Here is a 15942-nt window from a genome sequence, read left to right as displayed (position 1 = left end):
TTTCAGGCCACAAATGGAGGTGGAGGTGAGGATTTGATGCAGATCAAATGGGCATTTCAATTCAATCATCATTTCCGTTCATTACTGCTTAATTTTTACCGGCAATATATAGGAACATGGATGAGATAAAAATTGAGATATTAATTTTTACTGCACATATAGACCTCCTCTGTAATTTCTTATCGCTGAACCCCATTTTCCTACCTTTGATTGAAGAAAGCTACCAGGCCTCCTTTCCTTAATCAATTTCTTAGCTTTCTTTCATTCTGTTCCCCACTTATGCATACATTTGAGGCATACCTTCTGCCAAATCTGGAGCAAAATTCAGAAGAATCGGCTATATGAATTCGAGAAAATATTATTACATTTATCTTTGTTTAAAAAATAAATCCTTAATTTTGAACATGATTGACATTAACAAGAGAAATGACACATGACACCCTTTATCCGTTGATGAATCAATTCTGTTCGTCGCAAGTAATAAGGTTCAAGCCATTAATCCTGCAACATGCAGTACTGGTTCATATATGGCCATCCGATTTTTACAACCATGTTGTTTTTTGATGTTCTAGGGGGAACGGAGAGATCATCCAATTCCCGAAACAAAGGATTCCTGATGCCCGATTACATGCAGGAATTAATGGAAAGTTGGGCTCTGGTGGCTGGAATACGCGCCCTGAGTGCTGATGATACCACCCTCTTCTCCTGACTTCAACATGAGGTTAAGCAATTCTCATGATTCATTAAGAAACTAAAAGTAGAAGCCCTTTCATCCTGTTTATAAAAGAAGAAACTTAATGATGCATTTCTAATAGAAATTACCAAGTCAATATGTACATACTAGACAGTGTGAAGACAACTAGCCAGCCAGGCCATGTTCTGTTCCATGCAAGTTAAATTACAAGCAAATCAAAGAAACATGGAGGAGCAAATCAAGAAATGTATGTTTTCTTTTCCTTTACCTCAATGTTGTTTGACTGATCTGTTGGGAATCTCAGCTTCGTTCTTCCACTCCAGGGTGTCAATATCCATGTCAAGCTTTGCCACGTACACAGTCCTCGCTTTCCCTTCGATTTCGTCGGCTGTCCGACCTATTCGTTTTTTTTCACTGGATCGATCTTCGGCTTATTAGGCATCCTTTTTTACTTTCATTAACTAAAACTAGCTAGTAGTTTGGTTGTATTATTTTAATATTTAATTAAGAAAAACCACCTTCAGCCTAAAACCCTCAAACCTTATACCCCTATACCTCTAAGGCTCTATCTTGCTTCGGGGCTAGGGTGTACTTGCGGAGTAAATATTTTGGGTGCATCTATTATCCATAATTTTTAGGTCAATGTATAACTTGTTTGCTTGCAATTTTCTGATATGGAAAATAGGCAAGTATGCATATGGTTTAGTTAGAATACACAATTAACCATCCTTCTGTGTATAACTTTGACAGTACTTGGAAAAAATTTCATATAATATTTGTGTTAAGCCATAAATGCATGAAAGTACTTTCTCATCCCAGATGAAATGTCAAGAACAGAAACTGCAATTAATTGCCCCGGGGGAAAATTAATCATATGAAATCGAGCAATAAAAGTTAAAGTCATGAAATACTTCCACCCCCACCCCCCACCCCTAGTACTTGGAAAAATTTTCATATAATATTTGTGTTAAGCCATAAATCCAAGACCAGAAACTGCAATTAATTGCCTCGAGGGAAAATTAATCATATGAAATCGAGCAATAAAAGTTAAAGTCATGAATCACACACACATAATCCCACCAAAACACTACTAGTTGTAGCTATCATATATTGTAAATGAAGGCGAAATGGCCTGTTGGATAGTGGCCATTGAGCCCTATCCGGATATCTCGTAACTGCAAGGCAGTTACGAAGGCAGTTACGAGATTCACTCAAAACTTCTCACGAGATAAAGTTCATTTTTATCTCAACATTTTTCTAAAAAAACTCTCACGCTAACCACTGATGGGCTTTGGAAAAAACCTAAAGAGCTGGCTATTTATACTCAACAATGTTTAATGTTTAATTTCTAAAAGAGGATCATGAGGAGCAGGAAACCCTAAATCCCTAAATCTGACTTATTCTTCTTCTTCTTCCACTTGCTCTGCAGCTTTTTACAAGGGACAGTCGCTGGTGAACTTACTGGCGACAACTGCAACTTCGGCTGTGACTTCAATTGCTCCAACATGACCATACTGAGATAATGCAGCCGACAGTCGTATCTTGGGTAGTTGACATTTATTCTACTTGAAAAGTGTGATGTACCTCTGTTTCAAAAAGGAGAGCCAAACTGAACAACCCCCTCACTTTTTCCAAAACAACCGAGATATCCCATAACTTGGCCTCAATTTCTCGGCACTCTCAATGCATGTCATCCACCACACTGTAACTTTTCTAACATCCTACATCTTTCTCTAACCTAATTCGAGCTCATACTTACGTTTAAGAATCCAAGCCACAGCCTTACAGTCCTCTGCAGAGTTCAAAGCCACTTCCATTACTGAACTAGGATCAATGTTCATTCCTGATCTCTCTCTCTCTCTCTCTCTCTCTCAACCAGTGATGGATTTAGTTGTTAGGATTGCTTTCACTTTCTCTTCCTCCTAGCGGACACCATGCCAACAGCAATAACATCACATGATCCCAAAGAACTATTATTTGGACTTGCAACTAAAGCAGCCAAACACAGCAGAAATGTGAGCAGATCTGCCACCAATAGAGAACCAGAGACGAAACAAGTGCGTCCGAGCGTAGTAGAACTTCGAACACACAGTTGAAAACTAATTAATGGGAGTCACCTTTCATGTCTGTGCACTATATATGTATATGTCACTGCGATTCTGCATAAAGAAAGAAAGATGTTCCTCAATCATTTGTCTTTTCTTATGAAAGGGTTAAAATTCAAACGATGATCTTTGGACTCACATGCGAAGTGGCCGACATCTTCTGGTTTTGAATTCTGGAATGGAAGTGTACGAGTCTATGAGCATAATTGTTCTCAGACTCTTCCATTTAGGACAGGAGGAAGAGAGAGAGAGAGAGAGAGATTAGAGACCTTTCACATCACCCCCTCGAGGCAAGGAAGGGACGGTTTGCCTTGAGTCGCGGCACCGTCCATGATCCCTTCTGCCCCTCTTCACTTTATCCTTTCATCTTGCCAGCAGTCAAGCTACAGCAAGCAAGGGAGTAGACTTGTCTAAGCCATTGTGGCCGTGGCAATGCTACTATCACCATTCATGGCGGAAAATGAAAGGACCCATCTAACACGAGCACGTACCATGACTCTAGCACTGCATGCAACTACAATTCCGAGCAGGCCTTCAAAAAGAGCGTACCTACCCTCCCCCAGCCTCTCTGTCTCTTTCTGGTTTCTCACCTAACAAAGCCCATGCTTCCCCATTATTGCATTCCATAGACTTTGGACGATGACGGCAGCCCATGCACATGACGGCATCAGCTCCTTCTTTATGAGTTTTTCAATGTCTTCTTTCCGCTTCTTCCGTCCAGCTCCCCGCCATTTTTAGCAGCCTGATCAGTGCTGTAGCTCGTGGCTGCACTTATTCCTTTAATAATGGCAGTACTATGCAAAATATCACATCCCCACTACTCCTACCTCAAAGAACTTAGGGACATGCCTCCATGGGCCGGAGAGCACTGTCAAGGGTTAGCTGACAAGCAAAGTCCGGTCGTTTCCCGGCAACAATGGCCGGAATTCTCCGTTTGCTTAGGCAAAACCAAGGAACAAGGGCACATGCACTTCTTACCATGGTTTAAACAATACAGTACCAGTCATAAACCAAAGGCCGCACTGTTTCCTCTCTTTTAGACTCTCAGGGTGTAAACAAATGTAGATCTTAGATGGAAACAGTCATCCAAATACTTGGTTTATACTCGGATCACTACAATTTGTAGAAGGAACTCGGACAAGCTCGGCCTTTAACGAAAGCAACCAGTTTAATTTACTTAACGAACCGCTTAATTTGTCCATGCCCGGTGCATCTCCCAGGTCTGATTGAGCAGATCTACTTATACAACCTTGATTCCCGCAAGATGTTACAAACAAGTGCATCGGCACCTTATTCACACACACCAGCTATATATGAAATCCCTATTATATGTAAAAATTCCCATATATTACATGTATTGTGATTTATATATGCTCGCGTTTATTGGAGTATAGAGGAGGAGATGGTGAATGATTCACATCTGATTCACAAGAAAAGGTCAATCAGACATTAAAATCTCACCGGAAAAACTGAACTGCAGTATCTCCGATCACCGGAGATGCGAACTGAAAACTTATTGATCTGTTTTGCAACGCTGAGGGGGATAGGTCCTCACTTCTGTTATTCAAAGCAAACCGACTGATCTGCTTTCACGCATACACACACACACACGCACATACATATCCTTTTTATTATTTTGTGTAAGCTCTGAAAGATCCAGGTTTATGCAAGGTCGAACAGACAACGAGAGCGAGACCCAAAAGCGTAGGAGTGTTCACGTAACAAGCATAACATGGAGATCACTCACCCAAACCGTTGCACCAGAGGAAGAGTATATGGTCTGTGTTTGCTTCTTGTCATGCTCTTCCACGTTACCTGCAAATTTTCAAAGCATAAGAAGAAGAGGAAGGTGGGAGCTCAGATCAGGAAGTTGCAGAGATGATATTTTGCTTCTGTGTTTTACATATCACAAGATTTCAAGAAAATAATTACCATGGAGGAGCCGATGAACGGATCATCAGACCCTGATTCCCTTGTGTTTCTTGTCTCAAAACCATGGGGGGCTCATCTTGAAGCTTTATAGAGAAGAAGAGAGGCGTGATGGACTCTCCCTTCTCCCTTTCTCACACACATACAGAAAAACAACATCACCATCATCATCATATCCTCTTCCTCTAGCACGCAAGCAAAGACGTACACACACGCATCATCATCATATCATGATGATGTCATCATCTACCCTCAACAGGGGAGAGCGATTGACTCACGGGTGGCCAACGAAGAGCGCGTGCCCATCGGTTTGGACAACCTCGTCTTCCTCACCTTCTCCCTCTCCAACCACCCTTTGTTTACACTAACAAACACAGAGCACAGACGAACTTCTGAATATTTTACCTTCCACTGAATCCTCCTCACGGTATCTTGCTCTTGTAAACTCTCTGCCAAGAATCCTGCAATCTGACCTTCTCCCTATATAATTACTGAGAGTTGAAATCGGAATTCTGTTATCTCGCAGTCAAATAGGTAAACTTTTTGCAATCCCGAGCTTTGAGATGCGGACAGCGATCTGTTTACACTTGTAGAGTTAGTTCTTTGGAAAAAAGAAAACGACAACTCGATTTCACTTTATATAAGTGCAAAAAGAACTCTGTAAGTCCAAAGATGGATTGGAAAAATACATTTTAAAGTTAATTGTTAGGTTTTTCAGCATAGAGTTAGCATGAAGTTGACTTTGAAAACCCTCATTATTTGACAATTAATATATATATATATATATATATATATATATATATATATATATATAACATACTCACAAAAAACACATTTTAAAAAAACGTCATTATCTTGGAAAAAATTATCAAACTAAAAAACATGAAAAACCTCGTTTGTAATTATTTTTATTTTTTTTTAATTTTCAGCATTTTTCACGTTTTAATACCAATCTGCTTGTTTCCATTTTTTATTTGTTGTTTATTCACTTACATTTTTATGTTGTCTTGCTAGTTCATTAGTTCCCGTTCGTTTTATTTTCCTTAACTTTTATGATTTTTTAAAATTTATCTTATTTTTCTTTTTCTTTTTTCAAACTCGTTATATTATAATTAAAAAAAAAACTCACCATTAAAAGTACCATTAAAAATCTGAAAACGATACTTGTGACTATGATACATGTATGACATCGTCATTTAAAACTTTAAAAATGATGTTTGTGACTACGATATATTTAGCTGTTCACATTATATTTCCAATATCATCCTTATGTTTTCATTAAATGATGTCCAAACTCCCCTATCTAAGCAAGGGTAAATCTGTCTTTTCCTAACAAATATTGGCCATTCGATGGATTTGGAAATTGTGAAAATGAGAAGATGCGGCCGGAATATAGCTAATAAGGTGAACCATGGCTGTGGAAAAAACTGTAAATCTTACTACCTCTACTATGAACGTTCAATGAAAGGAAATATCTTGGTCCCCTCATTGCCCTGATCGACCATATCAATATGTTGGCTCTTAGAAGCAAACAGGTTAAATTTACTTTTGCTGGTAGGTATTCAAAAGGTGCAGTCAAATAATTTCATTTATTTCTTCAATTAAACAGTTATTATGTTCTTCAATATGAGCTTGTTTTATCGGTTAATAATGGTCGTAATCTTGGTTCAGCGAGGGGCATTCATCCTATGATTGATCCTCTAATTAATCAGGATCAGCTGGTTAATTATCAGCAGCCGGGAGCAAAGTTTGTTGTCCCCTCAGCCTTAGACATTATCATATAAAAAATGTTTGTTTGGTCATATCTCACTTTCACGTGTTGTTTTCGCGGTTGGAAAAGAGATGTAAAAGGTTTGGGGAGATACTGGGAAGAGGTTAAAAGGCTAAAGCATTCTTCTTTCCTCTTATTCGGGCTCAGGATTGTTTCGGGATCTTGGTAAAGAGCGATGAACCTATTAACGAGAGTATTGCATATCTACCATTTGTAGTTAAGAAAAATAGTTCCCATGAAACCAAACTTGCACTGCTCACCAATCCAACCAACTATTCTACGCCCTTTAAAGAGAGAGGTAAAGGATTTGGATTTAAAATCTACAATCTACCAAATTCCATTTAGTTGGATCCTATGCATTTGGCATTGGATCAGGTCTAAATCTAAAATGCCAAGTTAATAACAAATATATAGACTGACGATATATGTCACTAATCTATCGTATGTATCAATTAATCCGTCAGCCTAATGATCTTGGTACATTAATATATGAGATATTCCTATAGATCTATTGATATGCTATATGAATGTCAACACTAATGACATTAATTGGTAACTACTAACAAATTCAAAGACTGCAGTCGGTCAAACTTATTGAAAGTGTGAAAATTAAAATAGAGAGTGAAATGTCATGTAAAACTACCACTCGATTAGAGCATGTCATGATTAATATTGCCTTGGTGGATGTGTATATCTAGAGATCAAGTTGAGTGTACAATATGCACCTGAAAAAAAAAAAAAAACCAAAGAGTTGGGTATTTTAAAATATTTTTTAAAGGAAATATCTTTTCTGGACTTTTAACCTTTTTTTTTTTGGTTGGTGTAGGAGGCTCCCTTTTTTGCTGGTTAGAGGTATTCTGATCATCACGTACTTGGGTACATTTTTTTTTTTGTGAATGAATGTACATCAGCTTCGGTATACCTAACAATATGTCGCGAGATTTAATTCACACCGTACTAGAGGAATAAAGTCCAATTAATTGGCGATTGTAAAGAATGGATCTTTTGGTATCCTGAGATGGCTTTTGGATGCGGACACTCTTATGCGGCGTGTGAACTAAAACCCTAATCCTAGACATTCGACATGTTGTCAATTCCTTTGTTTTAACCGTGTTTGGTCCGCCACTAGCCTACACAAATTGTCTGGACACACTAGCCCACACAAATTGTCTTATTTATATATTGATACGTTACTTATTTATATATGGTTTCCCTCGAAGTATAAACTTTTAAATTTTAAATGTCCATAGCAAAAACTTTTTGACTCCGCCACTGATTGGCGGGGTGCAAGTACCGACCTCACGGTTCTGAGCCGATGAGTCAGTTACAAAGTCTCTCAGTCCGAGTGCAAGTCACAATTGAAAAAGGAAAGCTATTGTAATGGATAAATAGGTAGAGATCTGCCTAACCACAGCCTGACATGGAGGAAAAAAAAAGTAGTCAAGACCTTGATTATTTCCAACAAGTTGTAGATCCAACTACATATTAAGGTTATGAATAATTAAGCTTACCTAACTTGTACCATAGTAAATTGGATTGGTTCAAATTGTGCATGAACTGAACTATTGAGGGGATGAACAAATGAGATTGATTTAGCAAAAAGACCCAACGATGGAGTACTATAGAACTGCAAGCAGTACTTAAACGCGGTTAAATGGGAAATTCCGCAGGTCTACGGCGGCATTAATCAAGTGTCTCAACAAGAGAAAATAGTATTATTAGGTCCATTCAAGTGACATTTTAACCAATTATGTGGGGTTGTGTAAGTAGTTCATGTCCTTCTACCAATTAGTAATCATAATGATCGGCGGTTTGGGTATTATCTTCTCCTCTAATAATGGTGGATTCCGTCTGTTTTAGCGAAGTAGGTGAGGCCCATCTCGCACCAACCCCCAGCAATTCTTTCTTCTACCATTGTTACAGTTTCAGATAAAAGGTGAGAAGAAAAGGGAAGAAGACAAAGAACAGAAAAGGATGGTGGTTGGGATGAGCTATCTATATCAGCATGATTCATGTGGCAAATTGCAATCAACGTTGGAAACACTTCACATGTGAGATTAAATTATAATTAGTAGGCCAGCACATGTGATCTTGAGTTTTCTATGAACATCAAGTTATTTTGGTATATTTAATTAGTAAACGGCACATGGAATGTACTTCATTGGCTTCCCTCCGAATAAAATTCAAGGCGAAAAGGGTGTGTTTGATAGCATCAGATCTAAGGTTGATTTAAGATCCTTATGGCATACACAAGCACAAGACTTTTACCACTATGTAAAAAAAAAAAAAGGTCATATTATGGTCACAAACTTAGATTTAAGGTCGATGAAAGGGAGATCTGGACCTAAGATTCGCGCCTTGGATCTCAAATAGAAGGCTATCAAATGCTTAGATTAAACAGATTCAAGGTGTTCTGGAAGAGGTCAAAGTGTGAGGGCTCAACGCTAGGATAGATCATAAATATACAAAAGGTCGGATCAGAATCGATCTCAGCATACCAGATCGGACCCATTTATAAAGACCACCGCAAAGAAAATATGCTGGTAAAAAGAGATTCTTGATAAAAAAAAATATGTTGCAATCACGTAAAACGTTGTTCATGCATGCACAAAGAGAAAGAAAGAGCATATACGGTAGAAAGCGAAAAACCTTTCATTTTCTTCTCAATTGGATTTACATTAGAACATCATTTTCATTTTCTCACTTTCCTTTTCCTCCCTTTGCAACCAAACAAGTTTTTTACTCTTCTTTCATTTCTCTTCTTCTTAATTAATCAACCAAACATAGGATTGAAACCAAACAAGTTTTTTACTCTTCTTTCATTTCTCTTCTTCTTAATTAATCAACCAAACATAAGATTGATTGTTCTTTCCTTCCTTTTTTCTTCCCTTTCCTCCATCCAAACAACGCTTAAAAGTAATTTTTATTAACTATATTTTTTACCATAAGACTAGTGGCCTAGAGGCACGAGGGTTCCAGTCCATCAAAAGTTTTATAGGTAAAATTCAAAATTACATTTCCATGACTTCAAAAATGTACAAGACCCTACAATCTCGCCAATGGTCCCTTCCATAAGTTTTCATGAAAAAGGAAGATTCATCGCATCCGGCACTAAGGGTGCTGGTTTGGATTGATAAAGGAAGAATCAAGCTGCGGTCACTTTCTCAAAAGTGGCTGCGTACGTCAAATCAATTCCAAACTTCAAATATAATATTGAGTACGAAAATAGAGAAGGACATTGATTCCTTGCTTTCGTTTCGTTTTTATCTTTCAACAGTAAGATGCTTCAACTTTATTAGGTCTCACCAATTTTATCCTTCTAATTTAATGATTTATAATCAGTTGAACGCAACTAATGTTAAGTACACACATTAACGGCAGGCTAGTCAAATAATAATTCATTCTCTTGCTATTTTTTCCATGTAACTTCTCGGCGATAGCCTCGCTAATGCTTCAACTTGTATGTAGGTGCCCCTTTCCTTCTAACGTACAATAAGTTTGATGTTTTGGGAGCTCGAAACAGCCACCTACCAAGCCCCTCTCAGTCTCCTGGCCAACACCTTATAAAATTTGCATACTTACTAGTTACTATTAAATAGATGAAAGCAACATTCACATCTACCTTTCTTACCATGTTGGAACCCTAACTTTTTTACCCACTCTTGGACCTCATATCTTTTGTCATATCCAAAAGGTACTTTCCTTTTTTGTGTAAAAGAGGTTCTGTACTCACTTTTCTCTTTTCATATTGGAAAACAGTTTTAGTCTTTTTAAGATATTTTGGTTTTTTTTTTCAAGGTGGTTAAATTTCTCGATGGTCAAAAATTAAAAATCCATCATTAAAAACACCATATGCCAGTACTAAGAATCATGCATGAACCATTGCTGCATCGGCATCTTGCATATTTCAATCCTTTTACATACATACATATGTGTAAGAGAGAGAGAGTGTGTGTATGTACATATATATTAGGGAGAAAGAGTAATTGGGGTGCAAGTGATAAAAACCAGGCCTCTTAAATTTGTGTTGAAAAATATTTTAAACAAAAATATGAACTTCCTAATGTGTTTGTAAACACTAATTTTATATAAATCATGTTGTAGTTCAAGATATTTGTATAAAAAATTGCTCTTTTCTACTATCAAAATTTTGATGTTATAAGAGTTGTTCATTTTTTTATTATTAAAAAAATATTATTAAGTAAAAAATGACTGACATAATATATGTTTCTCACCAAATTAATTTTAAGATCATAACTACAAGATTAGGTTGCAGAAAAATGTTTGAATAATTAATTTTATTAAATCCGCTCTTGTCCCTTACCCAAGTGGACTGACTTTTGCCAGTTACCTTTTTCCTTTATATTTTTCTCTTAATTGTCCTAGTTAGATTGCTGGATCACTTTGGATATTAACAACTCTTTTTCTTTGATTTTTTCTTATCCTTCCATCTTGAAAAGATCCATGACTAAGATGATTCCTTACTGGTATTGCTTGTGAGAGTCACACACCTGCCAATTTCTATATATATAGAAATCCCCTTTGTTCCTAATCTTTTGTCAAGCATTTTTTGTGAATGATAAATCTTTATATGGATCTTAGGCCAGAGTTCATATTCCAAATTTGATGATGTGGATCTTTTGCCAATCAACAAGAGGTTTTGTCACATCATACCTATGAGGCAATTATATGTTTTTTGATACATGCACTCTCATTGAAATATTGTTTTCTTTTATGAAAACGACGGTCCGTTTAAAGGATCATTAAAGATGTAAATGATAATATTGTGAAAAATACAGGCAACAGATTAAAACTGATGTAAGAAATTCATAAACATTGGTATAAATTTGGGTTGAAGGGTGGAGCTGAAAATGAAATTTTGATTTTAATTTTTCCGGAAAATCTCATGATTTTTTTTTCTGGCTTTCCACAGGAAATTTTAAGTACAAAAGTCAACGTATTATTTGAATGCTTAGCGATGTAGTGATGGTTTTTGCCGAAATTTTATCGGCAAAAATTTTAATTGTAACAGTTGAATGATACTCTCCTTATGTAATTGGCTGCAGAATTCGACCATATTGGTAAATACTGCAAGTTGCTTAGATTGATATAGGACTTGGATTTTCTTTGTATAGAATTATAGATTCATCAAATAAACTAAAACTTTGGAGTTTTCTTACTCCTTACGGATATTTATTGAAATCACATTAAACTTTCAGATAGCAACCAATATTATATATTTTAGATTAAACAAACTGTCGATAAATTCATAAAGGCCTGTCATTGACTTATTTTATATTTCACGTAGGTTACCTCACATCATGAGAAAGATGGAAAGAGAGAGAGAGAGAGAGAGAGAGAGAGATCTATGCATGCATGGAACTCGTCCAGAGTTGATATTTATAAAAAACCTTGCTTTATAAGCTTGTCTTGCAAGTCACGAGCTAAGGACAATTTTAAAATTCGAAGACAAACAGTAGACATGTGATCAGTTTTTAGAAGTGCTGGAGAGGAAACTAATTTTAAAGAGCACTGCGTGCCCCCACTTCTGCAATCTTATATATAATACTTAAGATAAGAAAGGTAGAACTTTCCCATTTCATCCTAACTTTTTTTTTTTCTTTTTTTGAAAATATAATATTGTGGGTATTTTCCCTTTTCATCTCTCGTTTATAGCGAGAAACTCTGTTGGTGACCTTATATTTCACAAAAATGAAGACTTTATGGAACGAATTGGGCTCATATTTGATTCTTTCCGAACGCTCGTGTGGAGCAATGAAAGCCTAAGATTCACATTCAATTTTTTATGGGATTAAATGACTCTACAAGAAGGCAAATTCTTCTTTACACCCCCTGCTAAATGTGATGGAAGTTTTATGCATTAATTCTGCAAAAAGAAAAACAATGACAAGCTACGATCTCTGGCATAGCAAATGAAGGGACTGCTGCATTGGGCGTCTTCATGTTTACGGAAATTGTGCAATGTGTTGATGGAGTAGAACTCGCGTGTCCATAACGTTCCATTATACAGCAACGTCACTCACGATCCAGTGTAGAGATCATGTGTAATGCTTGTTTCTTGATAATGTGTAACTGGATTTTCACTAACCAACCAACCCTGCGCTCCCCGCGACGATTGAACGCATCGAAGGAACACATGATCCAATGTAAAGGACGAACAACTTTTTATCATGCAATGAAAACTGACAGGTTTGGTGGCAAAGATCTGGAGGCAAGGTTAAGTTGCCGGAGGAAATTAAAGATCCAGCACATGCGTAGTGCAAATTAAGTACTGAATTACATTCGGTGCCAGCTACACACCATTGAATCAGGCCGGCGAGATGAAGCTTGATACTTAAAAATTTATCCCATGGAAAGAGACAGATAACATCCATTCTTCTTCCAACCACCTGCATATGGAGAAAGTCGGTCGATGTATGAACTGTTTGGTCTTCTTTTTTTAGCAATCTGTATGGTAATCTTTGCATGTATGAATCTATAAAAGCTGATTAATTCTTTCAAAGGCGTAGATAAAATTTTATGAGATTTTGAAATCAATTGTCTGAATCTTTTTTGGCTTAATCTAAAATCCATATTGTCTGTCCTGAAGACATGTTTGTGTGATCAATTTGTATGTTGAAAACATCTAAATCACAATATAATCAGACAACTGTTTCTTGAAAAATTGTTGAAAGTATGGGATCTCATGATCATCCAACCACTTTCAAGCGCACTTCTTCTGCAAAATGGGAATTGGTAGAAATGGTGGTTGAATAATGTCTTTCATGTCTTTGTCTGCTTGGCATGTAGTATTGTCAAAACAAGAGAGAATCTCCGCTTGACATCGACGAATTACCACACTGGAATCTCCACGTGATAACGTCGTAGACAACTATCAGTCCAGTTCGAGTCAATAAGTTTGCAGTTGGCACATTCCTTTCCTTTCTTCATCTGCTTCAACTTCTCTGCTCATCTTCCATTCTTCCTTAGAAAGCAGCTGACTTTGTGTTCGCCACTGATGGAGCTCCCCATCGCAGGCAATGGCCATGAGCATGCACCAAGTTAATTTACCAGAAGAATTAGGGATTTAACATGGACGGATTTTGATATCTCTGTGTTTGATGAACTAGTCTGCATCCGATTTTCAAAGATGTTTAGATCAATAGCAGAATCCAGAGCTAATACATACCAGTTGATCGCCACCCAACAGTAAGCTTCATGTTGCAAAGCTACTATCAACCACAAACTTGGAGGTGGTAGATGAAAAGGGCACGCCCACAACTACCACAGACTAAGGTGCAGATCCTGATAAGGATGTTAATTTAATCAGACAATCATTTTAATTGCTTCTGTTCATTTATCATGCTTCGGTTAACATTTATGCAGCTTTCTAGTCATGTGCTCTCTCTATCTTCCTTGCCAAGATTTCCACGTTGAATCTTGAAATGCTGTTACTTTCAAAACTCACCACTCCTGCTAGACTACATGATAAGAGAAGAAATGGTGTATATCTTGGTTTAGCATTCTCAAGTCTATTCCTTCTTCTTCGTCGACGACATCAGTAACATTTTCAATTTTGGTAGTTGCAGCAACTCCAACATTGTCTTCGAGTTGTCAAAAATTGGTACTCTTGCACAGAGTCATATATATAGCGTCTATTTTTTGTTTTATTTACAAATTTTATTCCACAAAACGAGTGAAATTATTTGGCAGATGCAGTTTTAAATCAATAAAATTGTGCAGTACATGAATATTTGCTAGCTGTATCTCAACTAAGATTCAAACAGAAACTGTTCTGTATGTATGTGTTCTTTCATGTGGGAATTCATGCATGCTTGCTTTTTTAATATTTTAACCTTTTTTTTTTCGTGATGGCTTTGCTTGTAAAAGCATAAGAATGGCATAAACTTTCCACATTTTTCAGAATACTTTTGTGGTCAAGAAGCTGCACTTGGAAGCTCTTGCTTGGGTACTTCCCTTCTTAGTGAGGAAGCTCGTATTCTACAAGCTCTGTACTTATAATCTATGATTTTTTGTTACCTTGAGCTATCATAATGTTTGCGTGACCCGAATTGCTCTGCAATTGTACTCAAGTTCCATAGGCACCATATCAAGGAACGACTTTTCTATGGAGACTAATCTTGAATACAGGATTGCTCAATTGAACAAAATTGTTGTTTTCTCCTGTTAAATTAGTTCCAGCAAAAATTCATGGATATTGCAGTACCCTGTAATGAGTATAAAGAATGAAAACAAAGCAATTAAAGGAACTTTAATTTTTTTGAGTTACTAATCTGATTACTCATCTTTCTTGCAGAGAACAAGTCAACGAAACAGAATCATCGAACTGCAAACATCAATGTAATTGAGTCTCCTTGCTCCATGTTGCCATTTCTTGTTACTTCATTGTGTTGCTTCCTGCTTGGAACAAATGATCTTAAACTTTTGCTGTGGATTTATACTGCCAAAGAGGCAGCTAACCCATATCGGCGCTTTAATTGTAGATGCCAAATAGGCGCAAATAGCACCTTCCAATGCATGAGAGCGGATTCATTGAGCATTACTGCTCTTCCTCTCTTTCTATGAACATAGTCCTGTGGTGGTGCCAATGATGATCCAACCAAAAGTATATTTATGAAGAAGCTGATCCATACTTGAATCTGGTTTCAATTGGGTAAACGGTAAGTGGACGTAGTTGGAGTGTTAAAGCATATTAGGAACCCATGAACATATACATGTCAGATTCGGATTACGACGATCATGAAAGAGCATTAATATGTATTTATATGAAACGGGATTGGATCTCCGGTATTGGATTCGGTTGTGGAAGCCTAAAATAAAAATCAATTGAGCTACCTTTATGATCCTGCCAATCAGAGATGATAACCATACGAAACCCAACTCGTTTATATGTACTCAGGCTTGGTTTTCCCTCTCCCCTCAAAGCGAACCCGGAACCTAGAGTGGACCTAGATTTAGGTTTGGGAAGCCAAAAAACATTAGTCCAAATAATTAACATGTTTCTGCACGCATTCCCATAAGTGGATCCGTGGCGCAATGGTAGCGCGTCTGACTCCAGATCAGAAGGTTGCGTGTTCGATTCACGTCGGGTTCAATACCCAAAATCTCACATCCACATTCTTTTTTCCTTCGCAGGAGATGCGCATTTCTTATGCGAAATCTTTTTCCGCTCCTTTTTGTTATTTTCAAGCACCCCTCTTATTAGTTAATGCTTGAGAGGGAAGTGTTCCGCTTTATAATTTATCTATTAAAGTCTCCATTGTTTGATGGGCAAAGATCGTTTTGAGTCTCCCACTCGAGATTTTCTCCTTTGCTTTGTAATCTTTCAAGTTAGTCAAGCTGATCTTCCCCGTGTAACACCCAAATGATTTTGTAAAAATATTCGTTGGATCTTCAAAAGCAAAAAACTTGTTGATCTTCAT

The 15942-nt window shown here is 37.2% G+C and overlaps 1 long non-coding RNA gene and 1 other non-coding gene across 3 annotated transcripts; one reads left to right on the top strand and one right to left on the bottom strand.

Moving 5' to 3' along the window:
- Positions 1-450: 450 nt before the first annotated feature.
- LOC116259465 (uncharacterized) lies at positions 451-4883 on the bottom strand. 2 transcript variants are annotated; one of them, XR_004173941.2, is made up of 4 exons: positions 4732-4883; positions 2939-4614; positions 963-2853; positions 451-774 (listed from the first exon to the last, which is right to left on the bottom strand). It is a non-coding gene; the product is annotated as an uncharacterized LOC116259465 (long non-coding RNA). The 2 variants fall into 2 exon arrangements; XR_004173940.2 differs by having other exon boundaries at positions 451-2853.
- Positions 4884-15542: 10659 nt separating this feature from the next.
- TRNAW-CCA (transfer RNA tryptophan (anticodon CCA)) lies at positions 15543-15614 on the top strand. The gene has a single exon. It is a non-coding gene; the product is annotated as a tRNA-Trp (tRNA).
- The last annotated feature ends 328 nt before the right edge of the window (positions 15615-15942 follow it).

This window comes from Nymphaea colorata, chromosome 8 (genome assembly GCF_008831285.2).
Source record: "Nymphaea colorata isolate Beijing-Zhang1983 chromosome 8, ASM883128v2, whole genome shotgun sequence".
Taxonomy (NCBI): Eukaryota; Viridiplantae; Streptophyta; class Magnoliopsida; order Nymphaeales; family Nymphaeaceae; genus Nymphaea; species Nymphaea colorata.
The sequence above is the reverse complement of the archived record's forward strand: the minus strand, read 5'-3'. Positions and strand labels throughout refer to the sequence as shown.